Source organism: Aquila chrysaetos, chromosome 7 (genome assembly GCF_900496995.4).
Source record: "Aquila chrysaetos chrysaetos chromosome 7, bAquChr1.4, whole genome shotgun sequence".
NCBI classification, from domain to species: domain Eukaryota; kingdom Metazoa; phylum Chordata; class Aves; order Accipitriformes; family Accipitridae; genus Aquila; species Aquila chrysaetos.
This window is the reverse complement of record NC_044010.1, coordinates 6,000,272-6,013,822: the sequence shown is the minus strand read 5'-3', so window position 1 is coordinate 6,013,822 and position 13,551 is coordinate 6,000,272.

Sequence of the window (13,551 nt, the reverse complement as noted above, 5' to 3'; positions counted from 1 at the left end):
TTGTAATATCTGTGCAATTAGGCATAATTAAGTTTGTCAGGGGAACTTCAATTTCCTGATTTTTGAGTAAATAAAGAATCAATGTTAATATTGCACTAATCAGTACTAACTAACATTTAATTTGTTTTGTTTCAAAATCAGAGGTCACATTGTGAAACCATTTGATAGTATGCAATAACAAAAAAAAAAACCCAACAAAATAAACAGAAGTTGGAGTAAAGATAACTTTATATTAACTGGTACTGTGCTGTTCTAGTGTTCCATTTGTTGAGTTGTCCTGAAGCCAACAAAATACCGGTAAGAATCAGGATACAAATATGACTTGAGTACTCTCTGGTGTGGTCTTGGAATGAATTGACATTTGTTTTTACCACACTGTGATAACATCACAGATGTTAGAATCATAAATGCCAGTATACCTTAAAGCTTTCTGTTTCAGAAAGAAAGGTATTGCCACTACAGCTAAATGAAGGTCTCGACTAGCTTCAGTAGACCATTTGTGGGCCATGCACCAAGAAAGAGACAAAAATCACATCTGATAGAAATCCCACATAAATATCAAACTATACATCACGCATCCATCCAACTGAGTAAGAAAGACTGAGTTTCAATCTGGAATTTCTAGGGATTCATGTAACAGAGCTGTAACACACCACAAAAATTCACTGGGGATTATCAGATACGGGCTTATGGGGGGGAAATTGGGAGTGCCCTGTTAAAAGCTACCTGGTGGAACACATCTATTCTCAGTCACAAGAGCTGGGACTGGCTGTTCAGGCACCGCACCCAGCTCACGCATGCATCTAGTGCTGATAATCATTCACAGTTTAAAAATAGGTATGAGAAAGGTAGTCACAGGGTTATAATGAATAGAATTTATGGGGCATTACTCTCCCAAACTGCTGTTTCAATCTAAACACTACTCTGGGCTTGAGGTATCAAAATGTGACAACAATGCTCAAGGTCTCCATAGCAGGAGTATCTCTTTTCTTTTCCTGCCTTATTTCTTGAAAAACAGTAAAATGGTAAATAGTTTTAACATTTAAATTATTGTCGATAGTCTTCAGAGTCAACATTGCATCAAACATCCAAGACTTCTTGTATTAGGAGGCTGACTGCAAATAACCAAGTGTCAGCTCACATCTAGTGCAGTCTTTAATTAGAACCTCACAGTCAAGCAGGCTACAAGCTTTTTACTTCCTAAATTAAAGCTGTAATTTTGGAGCACAAGTAGTCAACCACCGGGGAAAAAAGCACCAGCTTACCATACTGCTGAAAGTCAGATCAATCTGACCCCTGCCTCAAAATATGAAGGACACAAATTATATCATTTTCTGGAGAAGCCACAACATAACAATTTTTATGAGTTTTTGGTGTTAGGTACTTAATGATGTTGGAAGTTCTTTGGGATTACTTTACAGGCTACTCCTCTGAGAAAAGAAAAGTTATATGCAAGACAAATGAAACCAAAAAATTGACTTACAGGCTCTCAGTACTATCCACAGGTCTCAAAGCTCAAGATTATCCATCCCTATCTACAGCAAGAGCTCCCTTTCAGAGGAACAAGAACATTTGCTTCACAATAGCTCAAAGGTGTTCAAATCCCTACAAGATACTAACACTATATTCCATCCATTTTAATGGAAAATAGATGTCCAAATTCCCAAAGACAGCCCTTTTACCACTGGGCCCAAAGGAACAGATTACATGAAAATATCTTTTTATCACAAGAGAAGACAGGAAAAAAAAATTCCAATTAAAATTGATGGAATTGATCGAAGAATGAAAGCCATCAAGGAACAGAGAGGCAAAACAGGGAATAAAATAAGGGAAAAGTGCATAAAGTTATCTCATTCCTCTCTAGGAATATAAAAAAAACCTTCCTACCAGAGTAGAAGAAGATATTTGCAATTTGTTTTCTAACAGCTAAAAGAAGTGTAGATTAAACCCTAGGACGCATGTTGAAAATTGTGGCAAAGGCAGACCGTAAAGTTGGAGGTAAAACACCGTAACTTGAATTACTCCATTGTCATAATTAAATGGCCAGGAAGCACTCCAGTGTTTTAGGAGTAGCCGTAAGCACCCCTAACTTCATGGATTTGAGTTTGAACTGAAGTCCTTTCAGCTCCAAAAAAATTCCTAGCCAATACTGCTTGGGCTAAAAAAGAATTTCCTATAGCTCCAGTCTTTAGGCTTATCATAGATACCTGCACATGTCTGGGAAGAGCTGTTGATTGTGGCATGTAATAAAAAAAATTACATAAAAAACCATGGTTGCTTCGCAGCTTTAACCCCCCTCCTCTTAGTGTACCTTCATACTCCAAGGCCCTCCTGCTAACTAGCCTTTCAGTACTCGGTTGTCTCACGTGCACTCAAGACTAGATCAAGCCCTGGGAATTTCTGAGCAGAGCTCTGGACCTACGACCATCCCTGTGAGGACAAAGAAGCACTCAGTGGATGAAAGGAAACCATCCCACACAGTTACTATCCCACACATTCTCCCGCTGTGGCCAGGCTCTCAACCCACAGAAAGCTTCTTGGGACTTCCCGAAGTACCTGATATTCCTTCTCACTCTTAAAGCAGTATGTGTACTCCCCTCTTTGAGAAAATGTCAATAAACAATTTAAATGAAGTTTTACTTTTTAAACTGATAGCTAGATTTTCACTTAACAGCACTACATTTAAGACCACACAGAGGGGGGTAATACTGGCACATAGACACATACTACTTGACAGCCATGAGAGACACTGGAAAAAAAAAAAAAAAAAAAAAAAGGCAATGCAGGAAAAAGAAAAAGCAGTAAGCTGTAGAGGACCATTAAATATGCCAATGACAAATATGAACAAAAGCAGCACAAATTGTACGGTACTAGTAAATTAGCATATTTCTCTCTTCAGCAACTGGAAGCATTAGAGGAACGCTGGCTTTTAGAGAGGTGCTCCTCATGCCCTCTGCTTTAAACACCAAACCAAAACTCACACGGATGTGATGGATGAGAGAGAGCCCAGACAGACAAATCTACAGGTTGCTTCAAAAGCAGAAATATATTCGACCCAAGACGTCAGGTCTGTATCTACTATACCACAAGTTACAGTAGAACTCCCCTCAGTCCCTCACAATGGTCCCAGCAGAGATGTTGTTGCATTTTGCTGCTGTAGCTTCTACCTAGTTTGGCCAAGAGTCCATGAGTCATGATACCTATATTTACAATGTCAGATACAGGAACAATCCAGTGGCATTTTTCTATTAGTGCTGACTATGCAGGATCTGCCACTTAGAAACGTTTACATGAAAATAACAAAGAATAGGAGCATGTGATGCTTGAAAAATTAGGCTCTGATTTCAATCTGTAAATGAAAAATTTAAGCATTCTAAAACTTAATAGGGAATTGACAAGAGTACAATGATTTCTGTCCCTTGTAAAAGACAGCAAAAAATGTACACTTTTGCCTACCTACTTACACAGGGAATAAGCAATGCTTTCAGAGCCTGATGAGAGAGATGCTGCTAGTTGATGGAATCATTTGTCCTCAGATGCTAAAAAGAAAGTAATAAATGGAACGAGTTTTGAACATGAGCTTACAATATTTTTAGGACCTAAAAACTGCCATTAAGTAGCCTGAGTATTCTACAACAAGGGTCTAACAAAAGCTATCTCTCAGGTTTCAATCCTAACTATTAAATCCAGACAGCAGGTTTCTTGCTCTACTGTTAATATTAAAGATACCAGTGTTACAAACTGGAGCTTAATGGTTAACGCACATAAGAATATTCATTTATTTGACTTCAAAAGAAGTTGAAGGAAGCAACAGGAAACAAGTGCATGCATGTACCAAACTAATACAAAACCCAACATAATTCTTTAACAGTATAGTGTAGGCATTGTCAAAAATTGTTCAAGAAGAAGTTAGGATGAATTCACATCCATCTCAAAAAGTGCAGACAATTCATTTCTGCAGACCCTTCAAGATGAGATGTTCTTTTAAGTGAAACTACTGAAGCAGAACTCTGATGAGTTTGATGATCCTGAAAGTGAGATGTTTTTAGTGCTATCATTATAATTATTAAACGTAGCTGCAATGACAATTTAAATCTGTGTTCCAAACCTCCCAGATGCTCTTCAACATTAGACACCTTTGTGTCTTGAAGACCCAGAAATAAGCTTACTAGTTGATTATGCTATAAAGAAAAGCTCTGCTTAACAAGACAGATGCAACCTTATTTTATCTTAATGATATTGCCTTCAATGGAACACAAAAGGAGCAATTGATAGCAATGATTGAAACATTTCTTTTCGCGGCTTATAAATTCAGCTGTCCACTACAAGAATCTCCAAGTGAAGAAATGAGGAAAAATAAAAGTAACAGCATTGAACAGTGACATCAGCGCAGGTTGGCTAGGTGAACATGACAAATGACCTCCTAATGGCCACAAGCATACAGACAATGAAATGTATATCCTAGTATGCTGCTATTAATTCTGTCCCAAAATGAAAACCACAAATATTGGTGCAGTGTCACTGGAGATACCATCCAAGAACAAAGAGAAAAACATGAGAAAGATGTCTTTACTATTTGGTTAGACAACAAAACCAAAATTGAAACAAGAACGTTTAAAACGATTTCTTCTGCTTCGGATATACAGCTGCTCAGTGCTGTATTTCAACCACACCGAGTGAAAAAGTAACAACCAAACTCTCCCAAAACTGTACTCCAGAGCCTAAAGACAAAAATCACTCCACTATCACCAGCAGCCTGGCTAACTCGAGTGAAAAAGGAAGACTGATGTCCCTGGTTCCCAGAGACACTTGTGTTCCTCTCAGGAACACGTGCCTCTACGTTTGCATCAACAAGTGTCTTGAAATTTGCACTGAGAACAAGAAGGACTTTGATCAAAAAATAGCACACATTTTACTCTGCAAGGAACTTTAGAGAGAGGTACTAAATTTACAAAAGCAGTTGAAGGAGGTTTCAGAGGGACTTGACAGATTACAGGCTGATGACACTACCGTTACAGCCTCAGTGGAAATGTGGTTTGATCTAATTAACAACAAAGAACTAGAACCACTGAAGAACAAAATTAAAAAATTATTCAAAGACACTTGGAAGCTTTCCATTTCATAGCCACCAGGACTGATTCCAAACACAGACGGATGGGATTAAACCCAGGATAGGATGTCGAGGTTGGGACAGGCACAGAACATATTCCAGACACCTCAAATCTTCTCAGTTTAAAAATTGAAGGTCCATATTTTTGCCCTAAATATGTAATTACAAAATGGATTTGATTGAACACAATTAATTTAATCATGCAGGTGGAAAATACAGATGTTAAATTAGGGCAGACAAGATGGCTGAACTTAGAAATGCTGGATTTTAGAACAGATGCATTGCTGTCCAGCCAACTCAGCATCACTTTTTACACATTTTTAGTTTATTCATATTGCTTTGATTGAAACTGTGTAACAGCGTAGGTGCTAAAATCAAAGAATCTGGTGAAGTGCACTGATATGCAGAGTTAGATATAAAGCCTCACAGACCTAACTTTTTTCACAGACTCCGGAGACCATGAGGATGTTCTTATTTTTTAATTACAGAATCACAAGCTTTACATTCTAGATAATGTGTCGTTTTGTGTTTAAGGAATAAATATGCCTGTAAAACAGACTGCATCACATGCATGCACTGTTTCAGTGGATAAAATACTACATTTGAGTGTTTTTTCCAAGAGGCTTTTGCAGAAATAACCAAAAAAGTCACACCGGGGAGAAAAATTCAACTCTGATATGTTGGCTGCTGTTTCCACATACAAATTTTCTCTCCACACCCAACAGAGAACACATACCTTAGCTGAACAATTGTGAGCATATGTTAGCTATGCCAATATCCCGTGGAAAGTAACAAAAGCCTTTAACTTATTTTTAACTGAGAGAAGTGCATAACTAAGAAAGTTTGTGCTTTAGAATTTCAAGTCAGATTTGGGATTACTGTATTTCCCTCTTTGGGAAGTTGTATGATTACCAATCTTATAATTAAAAAAGTAAAAGTTAATGAGGAAACATGTTAACGTCAGATGATCTACGTGCCTATTAATATTACAAGTGTATTGGGAAAAAAAAAGGGGCAAAAGGAAAAACCCGTTGTGTAATCCAGTTCTGATGAAATACCGGACAATTTTGAGACTGATAAAGTGAGTCACTGCCAACTGACTCAGCATGACAACAGGAGTTCATTGTTGCCTTCGGACCGAAGGAAGCAAGCAGCCAGTTGGTTCAAACTGGATTTGTTCTTTCACTAAAATGTGATATTTCCACCATCTTCTTGTTCTCCTTTTGCATCTTCCATCAGACCCTCTAGTGTCTCCAGTACATACTGCATTTATTAAGCCCTGCACTATTCAGCTAGCATCGGATACAACACACATTAAGCCCTCAGATGCAGCATGTTACAAAATTAACTTAAAAGGCTGGAATACAGCTCCATTTTTAAGTCCCAGTATATTTATATTTCACATATGGTTTTCGCTAGGCTATTCACAGGGGGGACTATAAAGCATCTCAACATGTGAGGTACTCTTGTAAACTCCACTATGTCCTCAGTTGCACTTACTGTCCTCAGGCATGGGGGATGTTGTACTGCAAGTATTAATATGGATATACGTGCCGCTTGTTACATCCACATCTCCCCCTCCCTGCTTGTAGGTTTGGCAACAGCAGGATGGCTGAATTCAGCTCAAAAACTGGAATTCCTGTTAGTCTCCAATGCTTTCCAAAGATTGCCTTCTGCTAGTCACTGCAACTTCCCCCGGCACCCTCCGAAGTTAACAAAACAAGGAGAGCTCAGCAGCTCCCGTGGGACTTGGGACCCTTCAGAATCTGGGCAACGGAACTAAACAAAATATACTGGCCCCATCCTTGAGATCTCTCAGGACTGGAGCTATATGAGAAGGGTTTTTAAAAATATTGTAATAGGGTGGATTTATACTGTTAATACACAGGACTGACCAAGAGGAAGGTTCACCTGTTGCATAACATTGTATGAAGTGTACAGAGTAATGTTACAAAATCTGGTTTGCGGCTCTTTTCCTTCAATATGCTCAAATCTCAGTCTCATCATTCATTATTTTCTGCTTTTCTCATTAAAGCTGCTTCTCCTGAAGTCTGTCAGAAATGTGAAAATCCCTTTTCTTCCAAAAGAGATTATTAGAGTCTTAAAAGTTTACTGATTTAACTGCAGCTTACGAGAGAATCCTGGAAATAAAATTAAATTATTTTTGAGAAGAAACAAGCAACAAGAAAGGTCCATACTTGCTCAAGCAGCTGAAGCATCCCCAGCCATTATAACCTTTTAAAAAGCATATTTTGCCAAAAGGAACTATGCCACATCAAAAATTATCATACCAGGAGAAGGAAACTCCTCACAACTGAAGGACAAGATTGGTAATCAACAAACTGTCTTATATTCATGGTAACTTCGCAGGTGACTTCGACTAAGTCCGTCAACATCTCTAAATCTGAGTTTATCCATCAGTGCAAGAGGCTACTAATGCTTCCCTATTTCAGGAGGGTGTCTTAAAGCTTAATTAATTGATGTTCATAAAGAACTCGGATTCTCAGATGAGAGGCATCAGAGAACACCAAAGTATTATTAATCTCAGGTGCCAAAAAATTATCCCTGCTCTTGCATGAAACAGCTCTGAAATATTTGTAATTTCTATGGTAGCAATATCCCCAGTTCAGTTCGCAAATGATGAGAGTTATCCAAGTAAAATAAATGTCTGGTCATCAGAGTAAACAAAGACATCATTTTACAAGTCCAATCTAAATTGTAGAGATAATCAATATGAGAATAGCAGTGCCCACAATGAAACCTGTATTAATTATGAAGAGAGTTTATGAAAGAAATTAATCATTATTATGGAGTTCGCTGTAGGAATTTAATAGCATGAGCCAATTCTACATGACTCTTATGATGCTTGAGGTCAAATATGCTGAGTTTGAAATAAACTTTAATCTACTCTGAACTAACTTTGTATAAAAAAAGAAAGCTTCTCATAAGTTCCACAGTACTGCCCAAAATAACAAATCTACTCTACCCCATAAGTGCGTGTGGTCTGATATGCCATCCTGAAAATAGATTCTAATGTCTCTCTTCCCTCTCCCTTTTCTTTGTTTAAATTAGTGCTATAGGAAAATTATATACACTGATTATAAGAGAAAATTAGATATGGGAGATAACAAATATATTTTTAAGCTTACTTTGTTGTTTTGTTTTTTTTTCTTAAGTAACCATCCTTCCAAAATAAACGCAGCAATGTTTATGGAAATAAAGAAACAAATTATAACAATTTTAGGTAGCATACCGCAGTCAAATAAATACCATTTTCTAATAAAACAAACCGGGAGAAACCCTAATAGAACTTAACCCATAGTAACCAAAACAAAAACTCAAGAGACTTCCTGTTCCAAAATCAGAGCTGTTCTTGAGAGCTAGAGATTCATATCCATCGGTCAACTTCAGTATTAATCAATGAATCCTTTTTGTAAGATTATAAATTCTCAGGGGAGAGGCTGTGACTGGAAGTGTTGGGAGAAGCTATGACTGGAAGTGTTGAAAATGCTCAATGTTGGCTTAATTCCATCTCCAGTCAAGTCCTGGTTGTCTTCAAAGGGAGAAGAGCTAGACTGATGCTGAGAGGTTTTGAAAAGCCTACCCTTTGTATTTACTTGCTTTTGTGAAGTACTTCTTAAAACAAATAAAAGCAGGAAGACGTAAGTAATGAGCCCATCATACCTCTGAGGTCCACGCATGGCAAGAACTCCACGGGTCAGAAGTGGACAGAGAATTCTTGGGGAGGTTCTTGTTTGGGGTACTTCTGAGCGTGTGTGTGTTCGTGAGAGGAAGGAAGGTAAGCCACTGGGATGCAGCCAAGTCAAAAAGGTTGGCTACCCCTACAAGTGCACAGAGAGGTGCCGCAGAAATAGTATCTTCTTGCTTTTGCAAAATATGGGATTAGCCATTTTGGAGACTACTAATAACGTATGCGAAGCTTACAATACTGTCAGTAACAATTAGGTGTGCAAAAGGAAGAATGAACGTGTAAAATTTTACAAGAACAAACGGTCTCCAATTAAAATAGTCCAAAAGAGCTCAATCTGAATATTTTTCTGAGCTTCCTTTGTTGATGCCATAGGATTTCTTTGTAGTTGTACAATTCTGCAAGCTAAAATTCTCTTGGCAACTACAGACTTCCTTACTTCTGATCTCATCACACACAGATGGCTCAGGCTTGTAAAATATTATTAGGGGACGTGTTGGAGTGGCCTGAACATGGGTCACTCCAGCAGCGTAATCTGACTCTAACAATTTCTCTGGACTTGTATAACCTTGAGTTCTGCCATTGTTTCCCAAACTGCAAAATGGGAAGAGAGTCTACCTCCTCATGAAGTGATGAGAACGTGATTTAATATACGTACAACTCTATAAAAAAGGAAAAGCGTTACTGCTATTTGGGGAGAGTAAGACAGGGTCATGTGGCCTTCAGTTTTACTCTCTTCTCTGAAACAAACACCGACACAGATATAAATAGTGCCTGCAGAAAAGCAAGGAGTGAACTTCTGCTTGTTTTTTTAAACAGTTTGTAGCTTTTGCATGTAAAGTCTGTTTAGAAGAGATTTGAATAGTTTAATAATTAAACCAAAAATCTTTAGTTCTAAAAGTATTAACATTTACCAGAGTAGATTTTTTTTCAGTGGTGTCATAAATTCACAGTATTTACCCACCAGTTCTGGTTTTCATAACAAGACTGTGGTTTTTATTTTGATCACTGGTTAATTTATTGCTGCAGCACATCATTTTGCTTTTCTTTTGGAGGTTCTGAGGAAAAGTAATTCTTTACAGACACTGTTCAGATGGTATTTTTCAATTAAAAACACTTAAAGCAGAAAGGGACGGTTGTCTGGTGGGGGACTGAAGATCAGAGTTCAATGCTTGGCTCTACAATAGACTCCCTGGGGAAATTTTCAAAGGCACAAATGGCAGGTTGGCACATCACTCCCATACTTGCTTTAGTGGGAGTTAGTTGCCTCTGAAAACCGCTCTTTCCTTTCCCTGGATTATCCCGATCAAGTCACTAAATCCTTCTGTATCTCGGTCTGCAACCGCTATAGTGGGAATTCTAATATTTTGTTTCCTTCACCTTTTGCCTGACTTGCCTATTTAACTATAAGCTTCCTGAGACAGCGCCTCTGTTTTACAGTATGTAAAATAACCCGCACCAGTGGACAGGGCACTGGTCTCATCTGGGACTCCTAGTTTCTGTCAGAATACATGCATGCAAATAACGTTAATACTAATTGGGAATCTGGAGAGTATTAATTTAAACTGTTTTCCCAATGCCCATCGTGCTTTCCAGGAGCAGTACTGCATTGGTAAAAAGCGCCAGATTACCAGCCCAAGAGAATGGCATCCACAGAACAGGTACAGGACAGCAACATGGGGTAAATGTCTCCTGCGTGGCACCACAAAGATGACCCATTCATTGAAAAGGGGGATTATTAACCCTCTTCATCTCAATCTCTGATTTCTGGTTACTTCAGGCCAACCCGTTCCATTTTAGTCTACATTCTTTGACTGAAATGTTACATTTTAATAAAACAAAAAGCAAAGCATAAACAACAAATGTCCATGAGGCCTTTCAGAAAACAAATTGTGAACCTGAGTATGCACTTGCACCACGAGAGTACAAGTACTCAGCCGCTGTGGTAACACAAACAGTTCTGTCTTGTTTATCTTGCAAATCAGGACTAGGCAAGACAATTTTTATTTTCAAACCACAAAGGTAAAATTCTCAAAAATATGACATGTGGAACTACTTAAAGGGCAAGAATGACAATATAGTGAATAAAAGTGCATGACAAGTAAATTCAAGGAAATATTGATCTCTATTTGTTTATCCAAAAAGTGGAGCGCCCCACAGAATTATTCAAATAAAACTGATAATTATTTTTTCTACTCTACTGAACTTATATGCGCTGTGACCAGGAGTAAAGATAAAAAACAATTCCTATTCCATGCACACTCATTAATTACCTACTACCCTACCAGGAATTACTGAGTTTGCCAAATGAGATGAGGGTAGGGCTTATTGTATTCCAGAACACCACCACTGAGTGATGATGTCTTTCAGATACCACTAGCAGTTAAACTAGGCTTTTTACCTTTGTCCTATTGCATAAATTATTCTCTAAGCCGTTCAGCTTTCTCAACGGTATCTTTATGGCTATAACCAAGATCCTAAGTTTTGTGGGCAAATTTTTTTCCTCAAGTTAATTCAGCTAAAGCCTGCAGCATTACAGTAGGAATTATTTTTTATATAATATATTCATAAGACTAATGCATATCTTTATGTGCTAGGCACATCCTCCGTTTATTCTTGCATCATCCAGTTCATAGCATCTATGCAATCAGCCCAGTATGCAATACAAGACAGAATTCCTACAGTAGATGTAAATAATTCAAGAAAGTTTGTTAAGTCCTCAGGGAGATTTAGTCACAGATCACCTGTTCACAGAGTTTAAAGAGATGTCAGAAGAGTGCCAGGATTATTACAGACCAACAGTTGGAAAGGTTATAACAAAATATCAGTAATATTACAACATGGAACTGAAACTGGCTTTGATTTTGGATAAATTAACAAACTTCAAAGGGATTGGTTTAAATCTGCCAGTGGAGGAATGTTGTTTGATTGCATCATGTACTGGGATGCTGCTGCAGTCGGATCCAGAAAGAATGACGCATCACAGTCTGACATGGCTCTGATAATAGATAAGTAAACCGTAGGATTGCCAAATGAAGAGGTCAAAAAAAAAAAAAAAATCCCAACAAAAACAAAAGAGCTGATAAAGCAAATTACACCAACAGAATTTGCACTGCAACACGAACAAAAGAAACCCAAACAAACCTCATTCCTATTACTGATGGGATGCCCCTGTATCCCACATGGCATCATTGCAAATGGATTCTGCAGATAGCGAGAGAGACACAAGCACACAGTTCTGCAGTAACAGCAGCCCACACAGAACACAACCATTTGCCAACTGAGAAACCTTGACCTACTGGCCACGTGCCTCCATTTCTATTCTACTGATCCACTAAATCAGTCGCACCTTAAGGTAGGTTCACAATCATGGGTGACAAGAGCCAAACCTCTTCTGCTCATGGCAATCCTTGTATTTTCCTCCCAAAAGCAAAGTATGCTAAGGACATTTTTTATATGTCCGGAGGCCAACAGACTGTCACTTTCTTTACACAGTGTACCACACACATCTAGGACATAGAAAGGATTATTTAGAACTCTAAAGGAGCCATTTATACCCAGTACATTTCCAAAATAAGGATGGCAAGTTGCTGAAATAACTTATTTAAAACTTCTTCTCAAGTACAGAGTGATAGAATTAGAGTAAAATCGTCTAGAAGGGGTTGGAAACACTTTCTCATGAAGCCTTAACCATCACTTCTAGTGACATTAACTTGAGCTACATGTCCCATCGGACAGCAAGTGTCAGCAAAGTAAATGCATTAGTTAAAGCTTAATAGTAGTTTGGTGTTCAATATCCTGAAATATTTAATATGTTTTTTCCCAAAGTAAACTGTTATTCAGTTTTAATGAAGACATTAACCTGCTTGATTTGTAAGCTCCTGTGGGAAGTCAGTCTAAAGCACTGTCACAAGAGGTAGGCAGAAGTAACAAGAGCTGTGACAGGAAATCAAGCACATTTTAAATGTTAAAAAAGCAGCCAGAAAATGAGTCTCAATATGCTCTTGTTTTCTTTTAGTTTTGTTTATTTTTTGGTAATATGATTTCTGCCCTTTAAAAGATGCCAATTAAGGCTGGTTATAACGTAGTCTGCACGTAACTGTGGGTATTGAAATCTATGTGAGTTTTCACCAACTATTTTGTAAACAAGAAGTGGTAGAATACAGACTCAAAAAAAAAAGTTTGGGTCAGATTCTGAACTTCAAGACACTTTTCAGTTTCCAGCATTGTAGGATGACAGCTTTAAACTGGAATCCACTGTTACACTTTTAGTCACAGTTTGAATTTTCCGGACTGACTTTGGATACAGTCTATATTTCATGGGAACAGCCGGTTTTGTGAGTTTTCAGCTTGAAATGATAGTAATATAACAAGATGAGCAAAAATGGTGAGACCCCAAGCAATTAAGGTGGGTGTGTACTCTTCCTGAAATGCATATTGGTGGTTTGACAAGGGAGACAAGCTGGCTGCTTTGTTTCACAGTAGCTGCGTTTAGTTCATGCTGTCAAGTGTGGATTCTGACACTTAACAGTATTAATATTGCTATTTCTATTGATATAATTAGCACTTCTATAAATAATAGCTAAAGCTGCCATAGCTAAGTATATTACTGCAATCAGCACCATCAGGCCCTTCTTCGTTACACACCCTCCTGGAAATACAAGCTGATTTATCTCAACAAGAAGACAGCCACTGAGCAACGCTGTTGATTCTAGCGGCCCAGCTAAGAGCA